The sequence below is a fragment of the Gracilinanus agilis genome, chromosome 5 (genome assembly GCF_016433145.1).
Source record: "Gracilinanus agilis isolate LMUSP501 chromosome 5, AgileGrace, whole genome shotgun sequence".
NCBI classification, from domain to species: domain Eukaryota; kingdom Metazoa; phylum Chordata; class Mammalia; order Didelphimorphia; family Didelphidae; genus Gracilinanus; species Gracilinanus agilis.
In genome coordinates this window covers 185583624-185602504 of record NC_058134.1, presented here as the reverse complement: position 1 = coordinate 185602504, position 18881 = coordinate 185583624, and positions in this window count along the sequence as shown.

Below are 18881 nucleotides of genomic sequence, written 5' to 3'. Positions count from 1 at the left end.
CCAGCCATACCATTGTTGGGTTTGTACCCCAAAGAGATCATAGATAAACAGACTTGTATGAAAATATTTATAGCTGCACTTTTTGTGGTGGCAAAGAACTGGAAAATGAGGGGATGTCCTTCAATTGGGGAATGACTGAACAAACTGTGGTATATACGGGTGATGGAATACTACTGTGCTAAAAGGAATGATAAACTGGAGGAGTTCCAGGCGAACTGGAGAGACCTCTGGGAACAGATGCAGAGTGAAAGGAGCAGAGCCAGAAGAACATTGTACACAGAGACTGATATACTGTGGTAAAATCGAATGTAATAGACCTCTGTTACCAGCAGCAATACAATGACCCAGGACAATTCTGAGGGATTTATGGTAAAGATGCTACCCACATTCAGAGGAAGGACTGCAGGAGAGGAAACATATAAGAAAAACAACTGCTTGAACGCATGGGTTGGGGTGGACATGATTGAGGGTGTGGACTCGAAACTACCACACCAATGCAACTACCAACAATTTGGAAATTGGTCTTGATCAAGGACACATGACAAAAGTAGTGGAAATGTGCATCGGCCATGGGTGGGGGGAGTGCGGGGGGCGAAGGGGAAAGGAGGAGCATGAATCATGTAACCATGTTAAAAATGAATATTAATAATTGTTTGGAAAAAAACATCTAAAAAAATAAACCTATGGACATCTTCTGTGTAAAAAAAAAAAAAAACTCACTGGCTCAGAGATTAGGATTAACTTCAGGGCCACCAGTAAGAGGAATTTGGCTAATGGAGGATGTGAGTATATTTCCCATATTATCTGTATCCAGACACTGTTCCTAGATGATAAGGGTTTAATGATATCAGAAAATGGAAAGGGGGAATATAGCTTAGGGTTGATAGGTAAAGAAAAAATTACATAATACACCTATGCCAAATAAGCAACCCTTCCCACCAAATGGGGAAATGTATCTTGAATGGCTGAACTCCTATTTATACCTCTAAATATTCTTCTTCTAAACCTAGATAGATAAACTAAGGAAAACTGTGATATTGTTGAAGGTCTAACAAAAGTAAAACAGCTTTGGCTGTCAGAGACTGAATGGCTCAGCTCAGAGCTACACAGCTTGCAGAGACAGGATCAGGACCTAGGACCCAAGACCCAAGACCCTGCAATCCAGGTGTCCTACCTTTTTATACCAGAACTCCAACTGCCTCTAACTGCCCCCTCTTTTATAATTCTGGGGGGCACTATGGAATTCTGTGCTGCAGCTTTAACCCCTCTTAGCAATATGGACCCCACAGAAGGGGAGGGGATGAATACTATTATAAGAAGGAGAGGAAGAGAGTGTTAATAGGAAATTCTTAAACCTTACTCTCAGCAGAATTAATCCTGAGAGGGAAGAGTAGCTATATCCATTGGGATATCGAATTCTATCTTACCCTATAGAGAAAGTCAGAAGGGATAAACCAATGGGGGCAGTGGAGTGGGGAGTTCAAAAAGGGAGGGGAAGAGAGGGGGAGGGAATTCATTAGGCCTTAAAAAATAATAAGAAAGAAACAAAAAGGGAGGGGGTGGAAATGGAAGTAAACTAAGGGAGGGGATAAGGGGGACTAATTTAAAACAAACCACTGGTTTAAAATGAAATAGCGTAAGAAGAAGGAGCAGAATATCAAAATGTTGGGGAATACACAACTGATAATTATAACTCTGAATGTGAATGGGATGAACTCACCCATAAAATAGAAGCAAATAGTAGAGTGGTTTAGAAACCAAAATCCTACCATATGTTGTCTACAAGAAACACACATGAGGCAGGTAGACATACATAGAGTAAAAATAAGAGGCAGAAGTAAAATCTATTGGGCTTCAACTAAAAATCTAAGCACTACTTTAGTGATATGTTTCTATTTAAGAGCACCCTTTTCAATCCAAAATGAGGAATAATTTAACTCTAGTAACCAAATCTCAATGGCTTTTTATTAAATATACAGGAAGTGAATAAGTCTAGTACAGCAACTGACATACAACATTTTTTGGTTAGGTCTTACATTCTCTAATGTTTTATATGAATGTGCACCTTAAATATTTTGCTCCATTTACAACACAATCTTACTTTCCTTTTTTTTTTCCAATTTTCTATACTTCTCTAAATAAACATAGATAAAGAGCTCCCATTTCCACCCTCATTTCACACTTAGCTTTATTGATATAAGGTTTACATAATATTATGTTTATTGTTTTAATTAATAAACTGAAACAAAGAGGTTAAGTTCCTAGGCAAATATTCTAACACTTTGATGTGACAATGCTGGGTAAAATGTGTGTGTGTGTGTGTGTGTGTGTGTGTGTGTGTGTGTGTGTGTGCACCGCAACAGCATTTAAAATGGATAAATGGAGTCCCCTATGGGACAATAGTGTATTCTTGTCCTGTGTCTGACTAAATTTGGCCAAACATTAAGACAAATGTATAGACCAATGATTCTCAAAGTCTTAGGCATTTCAAGGACCTATTTGCAGTTTAGTTTGTTTGACTTTGTGGCACCCTTCCCCCAGAAGTGATCTCTGGCTTGTGTTATTTTTAAAAATCAAATTGAATTAAAATTCAGCTTTGGTTTGAGAGATTCTGAGAACTTGTGACATCCTTTTAGCTAACTGGTGACACTTTGAGGTGTTACAAAGCCAGGGTTTGTAATCACTGTCATAGACCAACCCCTTTCCTCACCTTTTAAGCTTTCTACTGATCCAAAGAACATCTCTCTGCAATAAGCCTAGATCTTGGCACATAAGCTAAAGAAATGTATACCACCCCAACAACTGACAGTGTTCAATGCTGTTAATAGTCTGAACTCTGTGTGCTTGGTTCTCAGTTATTTTTAGTGCCTGAATTAAAATGCATAATATAGCTTTTTTTCCCCTTTTATTTAGAAAAAATAATTATTGAGGCTAGATTCTGTCAACAACATCTTACAAAATGAAATAAGAATAGCTGGGAATTGTTTGGAACTACAATATTACTCCTTTTGCATTGTTAATTTGAGGAATATTTTTAGTGGTTTATTTCATGAAAACAGAGCATTCTGTGTAGCCCACCATTTCATTAGTTTATGTTTACTGTACTTTTCTTAAAATTACTGTTATAGGGGGTACAGGATGCATATTTTCTTTCAACAAGGGAATGTATAAGCACAGGAAAAGCAAATCAAGAGAAAGTCACTTTAGGAAATGTTTTCAGCCTGAAATAGGAAAACTACACCCACCTCACTTGTTAGTGTTAATAGGGATTGTGTTTTTATCTTTGAATTCATTCTGACAACATTCTTCAACAGGAGAAAGCAATACATTCTCCTCTCTTCTGAATATCTATAGAAAAAGGCTTCCCTCCCCATAATTCCATTAAAAGTAGCTCAATCTCTATTTTAAAGTGAAAGCTGAACCTTTGTTAAAAAATAATTTTTACCTTGCCTATTAGTCATACTGTGGCCTATTAACTTTGCTCTTTCATGATGAAAATTTCACTCCCTTCATCTCTAGTATAATGTAATCTTGGCAGGAATATGATCATAGCTAAGGATTTTTCCTTGGTACAGTGGAGGATGACCTATCTCATGTCAAGAATGAAGAAGTCTTCTCAAATAAATAAATAAAAATAAAGAGGTCCTCTCCACTCCATTAAATATTCTCCTAAAAAATGTCCTAACAAGACATGAATTCTTTAGTTTATTTAGAGAGTATGAACTTTCTACTCCATAAATATAAGCCAAATGCTCTTGGCTAAATGTAGCAGATCTGCCATTCTCAAAAGACCTCAACCTCCCTTAGATAGACTTCCTTTAACCAGAACTTTCTGTAAATAATTTGTTTAATTTATATATTTAATAAAAGCCTATTGACTGTATACAATATACCTGGTATATTACAGAGAAATAACAAGCTATAAAAATTATTCGTACCTTTCTATGAATACAAATCTTGGTCCTTTTGCTTATGTAATTGTCAACAAATTTAATAATCATTATAGTAATTGTGAAATGCTAGGGCCAGACTGAAGCTTTGGACTGTGATCTCTTCAGATATCAAAACCATGATCATGATGAGGACAAGGGCACTAGAAGGCCAAAGTTCTTGACTGATAAAATAGTAACAGTTAACATTATATAGCGAAAGGGAAAAAAAGAATATCGCATGAATTTTTGGAGATGTGGTTTCTCCACTTGTATGTAGGAAAAAATTTGATGTTTAAATAAAATTTCCATATCAACTTTATTCTGTCCTTTTGATATAAATTTCTGAATATAATTTTCAAGGTCATCTTACCCACATCTTTGCCACTTAAGATCAATATAGAATTTTTTATTCCAAATGAGCAGAACCATAACTATGAATTCTGGTTCTTGGGAAAATTCATTTGCCGGAAATGGCTTGTCTCCTAGAAAGTCCCATTTTGGCCACTGAGGCATGGCTAACCACCACAAATTATCAACCTTATTGCCTCAAGAAAGAGGCAGGTGGTATTATGATGAAGAAAGGACCTAAGGAGATGGACAGAATCCTTAAGGATGTTGTAGGGCCAATAGAAAACTCTGAGGAATGAAAATGACAAAGATAGTGATATAAAGGAAAACAGGTTAGCCCACCATCCTCCCACAACTACTACAACAAAGACTGGAGAAAAACAGTAGTCCAACTGGTGATTAGAAAATTCTAGAAGAAGCCACAATGATTTATTTTTTTCAACCAGGAAAAGGGTAAGAAAAGGGAAAAAGTCAGAGGTCAGAAAAAAATGTAGTCAGAGGCCTTTGGACACTTTGAGGGGTAGTTCTAGTCAAATGTTGCAGAACTTTCCTTTTATTCCCAAAGGTTTAAATGAAAAAGATAAAAGACAAAAAATTTATTTACTTGAGGTCTTTTTGTAGCAGCAAAGAATTGGAAAGAAAGGGAGTTCCCTTCAGTTGGGTAATGGCTGAACAAATTATAGTATGTGAACATAAAGTGGTTATTTTCCTATAAGAAATGTACAAAAGGGAGGGTTTTAGTGAAACCCTGGAAGACTTATAAGCTCATAAGCTGATGTAGGGTAAATTGAGTTGAACTAGGACAAAAATTGACATAACAAAATTAATAAAGCATCTTTATTTTATTTAAATTTTTAAGAAAAGCATCTTTAAAAACTTGTGATAGTGATCACAATGATCATCCTTGATCCCGGAATACTGATGATACAAAATGAGACCTATATTTTTGAACACGATTAATGCTCTATACTGTAAATGAAATTAACTCTAGCCCAGTGGGCACTTAACAGATACTTGTTGAATAAATAAGTATGTCAAGTAGGCTTTGCGGTAATTCCCAAATCACCTAATGTGGAGGTGCTTTCTGTGTTCCTCTACCATGTGAGTGGAAGCATTCTCTCTCCATTGGCTGCAGAGTTGGATTAGTCAGCATCTTTAAGATATCCAGTCTCTCTGTCTCTATCCTACCCTTTCTCCCCTCCCCCTTCTTCTTCCTCTTCCTCTTGGGAAGGGTGCCATTAGCTGACTGGAGGAGGAGGGGAGGATTGCCCTTCTCCCTTCCCTTTTTTAGGTTCTATGGCTCCCAGAACTTTTCTCTTGTCTGTTTCATCTGTCCCTTTAAGTTCTAGACTCAGGTGGTGAAATTCTCAGACCTGGGATCTAGCCGTGAAAGCCTTTAAGTCAGAATTCTTGACCAGATATAGAGCACACTAGTCTCTGAAAAGTCAGGATGCTGAAGACTTGAGCCCAAGAAGGGACTTGGGACTTGGAACACAATGGGACAATGCTCTATAGTGTCAAGATTAAAATTCTCTCACTTAATTTATAATTACTTGTTAAATAATAAAAAGTGGTCCAGAGAAAGAAAAGGCACCACCATATGTGGCTAGCTGTTTCCTTCACAAGCCTTCTCCCCTCGATGACCTATGCCCACTTCACAGTCAGACCTCAGGGGCACACCGGTGTTCTTGGCAGCTGCAAGCCCAACTCTTTGTGTGTGTGTGTGTGTGTGTGTGTGTGTGTAGAGTGGAGGCATAACTGTTTTTGCAGAATTTCTATTGTCAGTTAAGGTTTTAGTATCTTGGGAAAAAGTTTCAGTTGGACTTGAGAACTCGTGGAAGAAACCAGGGTCCAGCTGAGCTCCTTCTTCTTGAGATTGAAACCTAGCTTAGTTTCGCAGTTTTTTGAGATTTGTTAATTTAGACAAATCCTTTGAATCTCCCTACCCTACCTTATTTCCTACCTTCATTTCCCTTACCTGAATATCCGAGAAGAGTGAATAGGAGAGTGAATCAGAGAGTTAGTTTAAATCTGTGAGAGTTTAGTCCTACCCTGGCAACAAATTATTTATTGAATCTTTATATCCAATTTCCAAACCCCTTTTGATTTCAAAATCACCTTGAGAGTTGAGTAAAGGCAGGTCCTTTCTCAGTCTCATATTCCTGCTTCCCTTCCCCCACCTGAGGTTTCTCTGAGCGGCTGTTAGGGCTTCCTTGATTCTTTTACCCTGACAATCTATCCTGAGAAGACAATAAAACCCTTTTGTGTTTAAACAAGACCTTTTGCTACTTATTAGTTAATTAGTAAGAGAGGGAGGAAGGAAAAGAGAAACAACATACTTTCTGGGTTTGAAGGAAGCTGAGGGTGTCCATTTTGAAGGAAGTGTAACTTCAAACAAGTCCCTTCCTGTAAAATTGATTAAAACCTGTAGTCAATTTCAATCTGTCTTGGCTGACTCTAACTTGGTTGTATTGTGTCCTTTACTTGAAGGGATCAGACTATTTCCCTTCAGTGTTTTGTCTTAAACTTAAGTCCCAGTCTGTATTTCCCTGCTGCTGTTTGTCTGCTTAGATTAATTCGTCCTCTCCCTTGAAACCCTTGTTACCTCAGTGTTATACTCCTTGAACTCAGACATTCCCTTATTTCTCCTACCACCTCAACTACCATCCTTCCTCATTGAACCTTCCTCATCCATTATATTGCCTTAACTTCCCTATTACCTAGTCTATTCCCTTGAGTACCTCCAGCCTTGGGTCCCTTGCCTTGTCTTATTCCCTGATCCTACCAGTTATTATCCCTAGCTTCAGCCTCATATTATATCCTGCACCTCCCTATTATATACTACCTAATCCCCATATTACATCTTTCCAAGTCCCTGATAACAGTGTGTGTGTGTGTGTGTGTGTGTGTGTGTGTGTGTGTGTGTGCCTGAGTCCACCAGGGCTCCACTAGCCAGCACTCACCCATGCTATCACTTTTCTACCTGTCTCCCTCTGAGCCAGCTTTGCAGCCATACCATGGGCACAGCAGCACTCTTCCTAGCCACTTCCTCCTTCTGTGATTCTCCCTGTCCAATATATTCTCCTTGTGATCTCACTTTTCTGAGCCTCCCTGATTTTTGTGGACTCCCACCTCAGTCCAGATCAGAGGTGAGTTTTTCCAGTTGGCAGGAGTCATCCCCACCAGTACAGCATCTCGCAGCATTGTAGGGAAGACTCAGCCCATCCCCTCAGAGAGATATAGTTCAGATGTTTAAAAGTAAGATCTTTTGCTTTAAAATCCAACATTGTCTTGTTAGGAGAGTGTTTTTGTGTTCACAAGAGGAATGGAGATGAGCCATGGACCTAATCTCCTTCCCTTCCTCCAGGGCTGATGTAAGGAAGGGAACATTTTATTTCTCAAACGGAGGGGAGGATGGTTGCGTGTTCGTTCTTGCTATCCCTTTGAAATAAATATTTGTTTTTTGAAAAGCTAATCTGATTGTGAAGTGATTAAATGGAGCTATGGCGCAAGAGGCTTTCAGTTGGGAGAACACCATTAGTGTGGTCTAGAGTCAATGTCAAATAACCCAAACTTCCTTAAGGATATTAAAGAACTGAAGGAAAAGCAAACTGCAATATTTGGCTTTGTGCTATATAAGAAGCTACTCTACCTTGTTAGCTGTCAGTAGTAATATAAAGAGTATTGGTTATGAGTTAATTTGGTCTCTAGTCTCAGCTATGGAATGGACAATTACAATCTTTATGAACCTTAATTTCTCTGTCTGTTTTATGGGGATAATATTATCCTACTTGCCTTGGTGGGAAGCTGTGTGGCTCAAACAATGCTTTGGAAGGCAAAGACTGTTATAGTGTCACTATAGCAATCATCAGCAATAACATTAGTAATAACCTATTTTGCTCATTGTTCAATAAACTTTTTCTAAGTGCCTCTTATGTGCCAGGCAATGTGCTAATATAATATCTTTGAAGAGCAATAAATTGAAGCACAATTAAATGAGGTATTCCTGTACTTTATTCTAGAGGCAATAGGGAGCCTTTGAATTTATTGAGTAGGGGAGAGATATGACAACATCTGTGCTTTAGGAAAATTACTTCAGTGGCTGAATGGAGGATGGAATAGAGGAGGGAGAGGCAGGCGGCAGGCAAACTCACCAACAGACTATTACTGTCATCAACAGTGTTAAGGATAGTACTTGAGTGTTTAATAAGCTTTAAATAAATATTTGAGTTAAATTGAGACAGGTTGTTATTTAAGGTAGGTTTGCTTTTGTTTTTAAAAAGTCAAGTTAATCATTTTGGTGGTATATTGCCAAAGTTACCACTTAATTAACCTAATTTTTCCACTTTCTGAATAGTGGCTTTGGTGTTAAATAATCAAAGATCTGGCCTTGGTGGTTGATTTTGGCCCGTTCTTCTCTAAGAGCAATGTCAATGACTTCTTTCAACCATCCTAGAAACATTTCATAAAGCACGATGCTGGTTAAGCTTTTGGATTTCTATATGAATTGCTTTCTTTGAATAATTTTTCTCAATGTACATTCTCCAAGACTAAATAAATGGCTTCCCTATTTATAAGAAGTCATGTATAGTATATTGTGTTTCTCAAGGGTAATATCTATCCTTCTGGATACACTCTGCAAATGAGAGAGCTGTCATCATCTGTTTCTAGCAAGCTAATAAAGAGAAGAGGATTACATAGCTAGGCAAGTTACTTCCTGTGGGAATAATTTAGGGTTTGTATACCTCCTTGACTCTTAATTTACAAACTTATTCTCAGTATTATTCTTTACTATCAAAAAAAATTATACCAGTACTAGAAGAGGTAAAATATATATAAAATCAAATTTTAAATTAGTCTTCCATTAAATAGATTGAGGTCAAGAAAAAATAATAAGAAATATTACATACTTACATAATCTAAAAATCTATGTTCTAGAGAGATTTATACACAATTAGTTTAGAAAATATTTTATGAGCTAAAACACCAGACAACTCTTTTTCTCAACTCCCATTCCTAACCCATATCTTCGGTGTGGGAATCTAAGCCACATTTAGTATAGGAGTAGTTTTATCTTACGGATGGAGTTGGATTTGAAATTATGCAGACATGGATTTGAATTGCACTTCTGCGATTTACCTGTGTAAGCCTAGGCAAGTCTCTTAAGCTTTCTAAGCATTATCTTTCTCATTTGTGAAATGGGTTGTATATACCTCATAGGGCTACAGGGAAACTCAAATGAAATAAGTGCAAACTATTATGCAAACATTACAGTACTATATAAATGTCAGCTATTATTTTAGAGTAGGCTATGTAGAGTGGAGAGTTAAGAGATGGAACACAAAAAGCTTAGATAACTATAATAAGGGAAGCTAACTATTCTGATAATATTCTAGAAAATAAATTAGATGAGGCATGAATCTAAGGTCTATTTCACAATCTCAGTTTGACCTTCGCCTCAGTAAACCATGGATAATCATTTTCAGAAGTCTAAAAGAGCCCATGTGACCATCAAAAAGTGGGGTGTGTACTAGACACCCCATTTGAAGATATCCTTTCCTCTACCAAAGACAAATGACCAACATGTACAGGAGCATGTTCTACAGATGTTCTTATTAGTCAAGGTATGTGTTAGATACATAATTAATTATGGAAGTAAAAAATGAATAATAATATTTGGTTTGTGGCTACTGTAACACACTTTCCTTAAAAATAAGTTTACTATTGTAAAAACTAAATTAATATAAAAAGGATAACTTTAAAAATATTATGGTTTTATAAATTTATTAGTAGCCATTAGAAAATGCAGCCATGTGACATGCTAGCTAAGTCAGTTTAAAAGACGCACGCTGTTAACTCCTCTCCCCATGGTGGATCAGACTCTAAGAGAGCAAAGAGGAAGTGCAAATCCAGCCACTCAATTTTATCCTCCTGTCTACATCATCACATAACTGTCTCTGTCATCACGTAACAGTAGAAAGCCAGTGGGCTCATGGGAAATGTAGTTCAAGGACCCCAAAATTTCCACAGGAAGCCAGTAGGCTCATGGGAAATGTAGTTCAGAGACCCCAAAATTTCCATTAACACACTATTCAGGAGTTTAATAATTGAAAATGCTATTCTCCTTTTGTGAACATAAAAAAAAATTGACATTTACATGCAGAAACATTTTATTTATATTTCTCTAGTCATATAGCTATATACACATAAATATATGTCCATATATATACATATTAATATTAGTAGTTCCTTGCTAACCCTTTTCACAGATGCCAATATATAAAATATCTGAAATACTGAACAAATGTAAATATTGAACAATATGTAAAATACTGAATGAAAATTCCTGAATGACTATTACCCTGTTTAATGTATATATTTTCTCAATGCTAACAAAAAGGAAGAATTTATGAAGTAATTACTACATGTCAGATACTTTGTGGGTGCTTAAGAATACAAAGATGAGAAAAGATAGTGTCTCTGCCCTCAGGGAGCTTGTGTTCTATCTGGGGAATGATAGCATGAACTTATAAGTAAATAAATTATATTTGCAAATTAAATACAAGGTAATTTCAGAGGTAGAGGAGGCATTAGTAACTGAAGAAAATTCAGAAGGACCTCATTTAAAAAGTGTAACTTGAGCTACATTTTTTTGTTTGTTTCCTTGGATTTTTTTTCAACAAAATCTTTTTTCTTTCCCAACCTTAACCCTCCATTTAATAATTAAAGAAGAGAAAGATTCCTGTCACAAATGTGTAGTCAAGCAAAACAAATTTCTGCACTTGTCATACTCGTTCTCTTTCCATATATATATATGTAGTGTACATGAAATATATGTATATACACATGCATATATTAAAATGTCTATTCATTTGTTAAATACATGTGTATAATTATATAAACACACACACATACAAGTTTCTTCAATGCTTTTCTGGAATTATGTTTGATCATTATACTAATCAGAGTCCCCAAGTCCTTCAACATTATTTACCTTTACAATATTGCTGACAACATTTTAATTGTTCTCCTGTTTCTACACATTTCACTCTGAATCAGTTCATATAAGTCTTCCCAGCTTTCTTTGAAACTACTTCCTTTATAATTTCTTGTATAATACTATTCCTTTATATTTACATCGTATAACTTAACCAGCCCTTCCCCAATTGATGGATTCCTTTGCATTTTCCAATTCTATACCACTGTTGACTAAGTTTTTCTTTAATCTACTGTCTTTCTTATTTCTCTTTTTCCCCTTTCCCCTTTCCCTCTTGTTAAGGAGTTAAGTATGTTTTGAAGTTCCTTCATTGAACCAGTGACTAGTTTACTAATTTTTCTTAAGCTCTCTTTAGATCCTTAACTTTATTATTTATCACTTGGTTAGATTTGTCTAGATATGAAAGTGGCACATTTAGGTCATCAATATCATCATTATACTATTTTTCTTTTCAATTAAATTAATAATTCTTTTAAGCATTTAAAAACTATGATGTTCCACTCATAAATATGAAGTATTGGTATTGAATCATTATCTATGGTATCTTTAATATAATTTACTTCTTACCTAACTTTATCAAGTCTTTCTTTACTGTTGCCTTATCTGAAATCATGATATTAATATTATATTCTACATTAATAATTATACATAAATAATTATATCAATTAGATATTAATAATTATATATTGTATTAATGAATGCAGAAAGAACTTTTTGACAAGATATAACCATTATTCCTATTGCAAACATTAGGGATAAATGGACTTTTATTTAATATGATAGGTAGTATTCTCTTAACAAGTATCTATATATTTACACACACACACACACATATATATGTATATACATATAAAATTGGGATAAACTAGAAACATTTCCAGTAGTATCATCAGTCAAATGAGAATATTCACTATCATCACTACTTTTTATATAGTCTTAGAAATCCAGCTATAACAAATTAAGAAAAAGAAATTAGGAGAATAGGTAAAGACAAAAGAAAATAAAAATATCACATTTGCAGATGATATGATTGTTTACTTAGAGAACCCTAGTGAATCAAGTAAAAAAACCCAATAACTTAAAATTTTCAGGATATAAAATAAAATCAGTATCTGTTGATTAGCAATAAAATTTAGCAGGAAGAAATAGAAATTGATATTTCATTTAAAATAACCACAGACTATATAAAATACTTGAGCTAATTGCCAAAACAGGGGAAAAAACTTTTCTGAGATATGTTTACCTTAATTATCTTTTTTCTAGGACCATCAAAGACATTAGGATTCTGAGAAGGCTTTTGTTTCTTACTGTTAGCACATAAACAACTCCTCTCCTTCAATCCTTTTCAAGTGAGCATATGTGTCTACTTTCTATGTTTCTCTTGACTAATGCATTTCCATTTCAAAGTTCTTTTGAATTCTGGTCTTTTCATAAGAAATGCTTGAAAATTCTCCATTTTGTTAAAAGGTTTTCCTTTATTTTTCTGCTGTAGGATTATATTTTGTGTATCTGGATAAGTTATTCTTCTCTTTTGCCTTTTGGAATATCGTATTTGAAACTCTCTTGTTCCTCGCAAACTGACAAGTATTGTACTAATGGAGGCTCCTTGGTATTTGAGTGATTTCTTTTTTGTAGCTTGCAGTATTTTTTTTCTTTGACATACCTCTGACTTTTGGTTATGACATTCCTGAGAGTCTTCATATTGGGGTTTTCTTCAGGAGATAATAATTGGGGTTTTTGCATTTGCCCTATGGCAGGATAAAAAAAAGTAGGCAATTTAAAACTTTGACTTCTCAAAATATGATATTCTACCTAAAAAAAAACTTCCATCTTAGAATCAATAATAAGTATTGGTTCGGAGTAGAAGAGTAGTAAGGGCTAGGCAAGAGGATTGTGATTTGTCTAGTGTTATATAGCTAAGAAGTGTCTGAGACCAGATTTGAACATAAAACCTCTTGTCTCTAGACCTGGTTGTCAATCCTCTGAGCCTCCTAGCTGCCTCCTCAACCTTCTTCTTCTTTTTTTTTTTTATTAAGTAGTGATTTTCAGGTAGTACAAGGTTTTTTAGATTATTTCTCCATGATCCATTTTTCAGGTGTCTTATTTCTGACATCATATTCTTTACATTTTTTTTCTCAATCTGGTGATTTTGTTTTACTATTCCTTATTGTCTCATTGAATTATTTTGTCCCATTCTAATTTTCAAAACATTCGGTTTGGGGTAAAGTTTCCTACTTTCCTATGGTATCAGTTTTCCTTCCTTTTTAAAAAAATTTTTCCCTCTCATACTTTTTATCATCTTTTAAATTTTAAATGTTTAAAATTTAAAATTTTATTTAATTAATTAATTTAGAATATTTTCCCATGCTTACATGATTTCTGTTCTTTCCCTCCCTTCTCACTTCCCACCCCTGGAGCTGAAGAGCAATTCCACTGGTTTTTATATGTATCACTGTTCAAAACCCATTTTTATATTATTATTTGCAATAGAGTGATCATTTAAAGTCAACATCCCCAGTCATATCCCTTTCGAACCATGGGTCTTCCTTCTTTTTAATTCCATAGTAGATATTCTATTTTGTATTTTTTATTTTCTCTCTTCTAAGTTCTCTGATAGTCCTTGTGTCCAGGACATTTTTATTTTCTCTGATAGTCTACTTTTGTTTGTGGTAGAAATACTCTCTTCTCCTGGGGTCCTGCTATAAGAAGTTGATGATTGGACTGTATATAGAACTTAATTTAGGAGTGACTCCTACAACAATAATAAATCTTTTCCTATCCAATAAAATATGCCAATTTTATTTTTATTATTTAATTTAGGTATCATTTCATCTAAAATAGCAATTGATTATTTTCTTAAAGAAAATATTCAAGATATAATACACGAAGCCTGTGTAGAATCTATAAGTTTTTGGCTGCTCTCATTTTTGCTTTGCATTTATTCATTTCAATAGACACCTTTCATAGTGCTTTGCACAGATTGAATTGGATTTAATCAATAGGTGAAAAAATTATTATAGGATTTACTTATACTAAAAGTACTTTAAAGGAAGAATTTTTCCTTCATATGGCTAAAATTATTCTTTTAAAACCAGGAGCTACTGTTATTTGCAAGTATGTCTACTATCTGATTACTCTTCAGTATAGTTATGAATATGCTAACTGTAGCAATAAGACATAAAAAATAAACAGAATAAACATTGGCAGAGAAGAGGCTAAAATATCATTATTGGCAGAAGTAAAGGTTTACTTAGGAAACCCAAAGAATCAACAACAACAAAAAATACCTAATCAGGATAATAATCTCAGCAAAGTAGTAGGATAAGGAAAAAGCCACAAAAATCTACAATATTTCTACATATTACTAACAAAACCAAGGAAAAATAGTAGAAAGATAAATGCGATTTAAAATAACAGTAAAATATATGAACTTTTTGAGAGTTAACTTACTAATAGACATATGGGATTTATAAAAATATAATCATAAAACTGCCTTTTATGGAAATAAAGGAAGATTGTTCATGGCTTGGATGGACTAATGGGACTTATATAACATGACGTGGTAGAACTGGAACTGGAAGATTCAGGTTTTAATCTTTTCCTGATATTTACTACCTGTGGAATTTAGTTGTTATTAATCTTTCTGAGCTAGTTTCCTTATCAGAAAAATGATAATAATATCAATAGTACCATCTTGCAGAATTGTTAGAATGATAAAATGAGAAAATACATGCAAACTCTTTGCATATCTTGAAACTCTATCTAAATATCATCAATTATTTATAATAATTGTTCATTGAGACAATGTGGCTAGATTGTGGATAGAGTGACATTGCGGATAGGGAGCTAACTTCCAAGTGAGGAAGACCTATTTTCAAGTCCTGCCTTTGACGTATTTTGACTATATGATCCTATACAAGTCATCTAATCTCTCATTGCTCTGGGAAATGCTTTAAAACTATAAATTGAAGATCATCCATGTGAACTAGTAGAAGGAGTTTCTTCACTGTTTAATGAAATCCATGGTGACACATACACACATACACACACACATATCTGTGATTTCACTGGTATAGGTAGTTTTATTTCATTAGGCAATGATCTAATGATCTTTTCTATGAAATTGCCTTCTAGTTTTCCCAGTAGTTTTTGTTGAATAGTTTGCTCAATCCCTACTAGTTCTTCGGTGTTCTTGGGTCAAATGTTCTATGCATTTGGTTCTAAATCTTGCTTATCTAATATAATGTGTAAATGTGTCTCTTGACAAGTGCATATTTAAAATTTATTTATCACTTATGAAAATACCAATCAGACTCTTCAAAGGATTAGAAAAAAATGCAACTCTTATATGAAAATAAAAGGTCAAGAATTCCAAGGGGAAAAAATGGAAACAATAGTAAGACTGGGGAAATGCATTAGTAGACATCAAATTATCCTACAGAACAGTAATTATTTAAAACCATCTTATGTTAGGCAAAAAGAGAAAATTAGATAAGTGGAGATTAGATAAGCAAGATTTAGAACAGAATGCATATATTAGGCTATTGTTCAAAATCTAAAAACACAAATTGCTAGGGAAGAAATGTTATTCAACAAAAATCATTGGGAAAACTAGAAAGCAGATTTAAAGAAAATAGAATTAGATCAACAACTAACATCATGCATTATAATAAGTTTTTAAATGGATCAATGATCTAAATATAACAAGTCAAACCAATAAAATCATAGGTGATGTAAAGTTAAAGCTTGAATAGAAGTATTATTGCCATTATTATAAGCATATAAAAGAAATAGAAAAAACATCAGATAAAAATAACAAGCTTTAACACAAATAACATCAATGTTTCTAGAATAAATAAAAAGCAAATACAAGAAGTATTTATCTGACAAATCTTATAGCCAAAATCCATAGAGAAATGACACAAGCATATATTAATGGGACAACAAATCTCAAATATCTGTAAGATCAAAGACTGTATGTATCCAGGTGATTCCCAAAGAATGAAACACAAACTATCAGCAAACCCTTTATATGATCTTCAGAATTACTCTATCAGATATGTAAATGAAAGCAATTCTGAGTTACTACTATTTATCCATCAAAAAGACAAAGATAGTAAAAGATGGCAAAATTTGGTGTTGAGAATGTGGTGGAAAAAGGATGATTTTGCTAAGTCTGAATTTGATCCCTCTGGAAAACTTCATGGAATAATATAAAGTATTCATAATGAATAAATATTCATATTACAGTTCAGTAATCCAATTTTTATGTTTCCAATCTTAAAAGCAGTTATGAAAATGAAGAAAGGTTTGATCTGTAAAAAATTCATAACAATCATATTTGTATAATGAAAACTGGAAACAGTGATCAACTAAGGATAAATGACTAAATATGTTGTTGTACATTAATAAAATGCAATGTTTCACTAAAGTAAATGAATATGAAGAAGAAAAAAAGTGTGAAGAATTATATGAAGTAATGGAGAGTAGATAAAAGCAGAACCAATAGAATAACACACACAGAGACTAACTATACAACAAAATCAAAAGGCAAAATCCAATGAATAACATTGGTGTTCCCTTGATAAACTTAATATACATTTTTTAATCTGGTGCCAAATAATATAATAGAATTGCATGAAGTCATTCACAGCCAGGTTTTGATGCTTAGCTTAAGATTTAAAAGACATGGAGTTTGTTGTTGCTTTTTGTTTTGTTTATTGTAATTGATTTTAATTTGGAATCTCTCTCTCTCTCGATATATATATATATATATATATATATATATCCTTTCAACAAACAAGATATATATCAAGATATATATCTTGGGGCAATAAGCAAAGCAGAGCAGTGAATAGGGTGCTAGGCTTGAAGAAAAGAAGACCAGATCTCAAATCCAATCTCAAATAATAATAATCCACTTTACTTGTGATATGATCATGTGCAAATCATTTAATCTCTATTTGTCTCAGTTTCCTTATCTATAAAATGAGGATAATAATAGCATTTACTTCCCAAGGTTATTATGAGAATCAAATGAAATAATAAATATAGAGAGCTTAACACACTGCCTGGCACATAGTAAATGCCATATGAATGTTAACCTATAAATATGCATATATACATACACACATATATAAACGTATTACAAATATATGTAGATTCTCAAACAAAACCCATTATAGAATAAACCAATACAAACTTGATCACAAAAATTTAGTGAAATATCTCCCAAAAGCACTTCCTTTTTGTATACTTCTATGTATTTAAAGAGGATGGGTAGCATTTGTACCATTTAAACAAATTGTATCTTCCTAATTACGTGTAAAAACAATTTTTGGCATGTTTTTTGAAATTATATGATCCAAATTGTCACCCTCTCTCTCATTCTTTCCCTTGCCTCTCAGAGATGGTAAACAATTTAAGTCTGAATTATACGTGTATTAATCATGCAAAATATACTTCCATACTAGTCATTGTTAAAATACTCATAAAAACAAAACTTTAAAATAAAAACTTGAATAAACGAATGTGAAAAATAATATGCTTTGATCTACAGTCCTACTACAGCAGTTCTTTTCTCTGGAGGTGGATGACATTCTTTATCAAAAGTCCTTCAGAATTGTCCTGGACCATTGTATTGCTGAGAGTAGCTAAGTTTTTCACAATTGATCATTGTACAGTATTGCTGTTACTGTGCACAATGACTTCCTGGTTTTGCTTATTTTGCTTTACATCAGTTCATGTAGGTTTCTCTTTCCAGCTTTTTCTGAAATCATTCTGCTCATTGTTTCTTATAGCACAATAGAATTATATTCCCATCATATATCACAATTTGTTCAGGCATTCCCCCATTTATAGATATCCCTTCAATTTCTAATTCTTTGCCACCACAAAAAGAATTGCTAGAAATATTTTTGCATAAATAGGTCCTTTACTCTTTTTTATGATCCCTTTGGTATACAGACTCAGGGGTGGTAATATAGTATCAAGGAATATAATAGAGTTTTATAGCCCTTTAGAAATAATTCCAAATTGACTTCCAGATTTGTTAGATTAGTTCACAACTCCACAAACAATGTATTAGTATTTGATTTTGCAACATCCTTTCCAATTATTATCACTTTACTGTCACATTGGCCAATTTGATAGGTGTGATGTGGTACTCAGCATTACTTTAATTTGTATTACTTTAATCAAGAGAGATTAGAACTTTTTTCATATAGTTATTGATAGCTTTGATATCTCTATCACAAAAATGCTTGTTCATATCCTTTGACCATCTGTTATTTTGCGGAATGACTTGTATTCTTATAAATTTTACTTAGTTCTCTATGAATTAGAGAAATTAGACCTTTATCAGAGAAATTTTCTAAAAGATTTTTCCCAGTTTATTGTTTCCCTTCTAATCTTAGTTACATGGATTTTGCTTGTATAAATACTTTTAAATTTAATATGATCAAAATTATTCATTTTGTATCCTGTTAATGCTCTCTATCTCTCATTTGGTCATAAAAATCTTCTCTTTCCCATAGACTGAGAGGTAAACTACTCTATGCTTCCTTATTTATTTATGATATCATTCTTTATATCTAAATCAAATA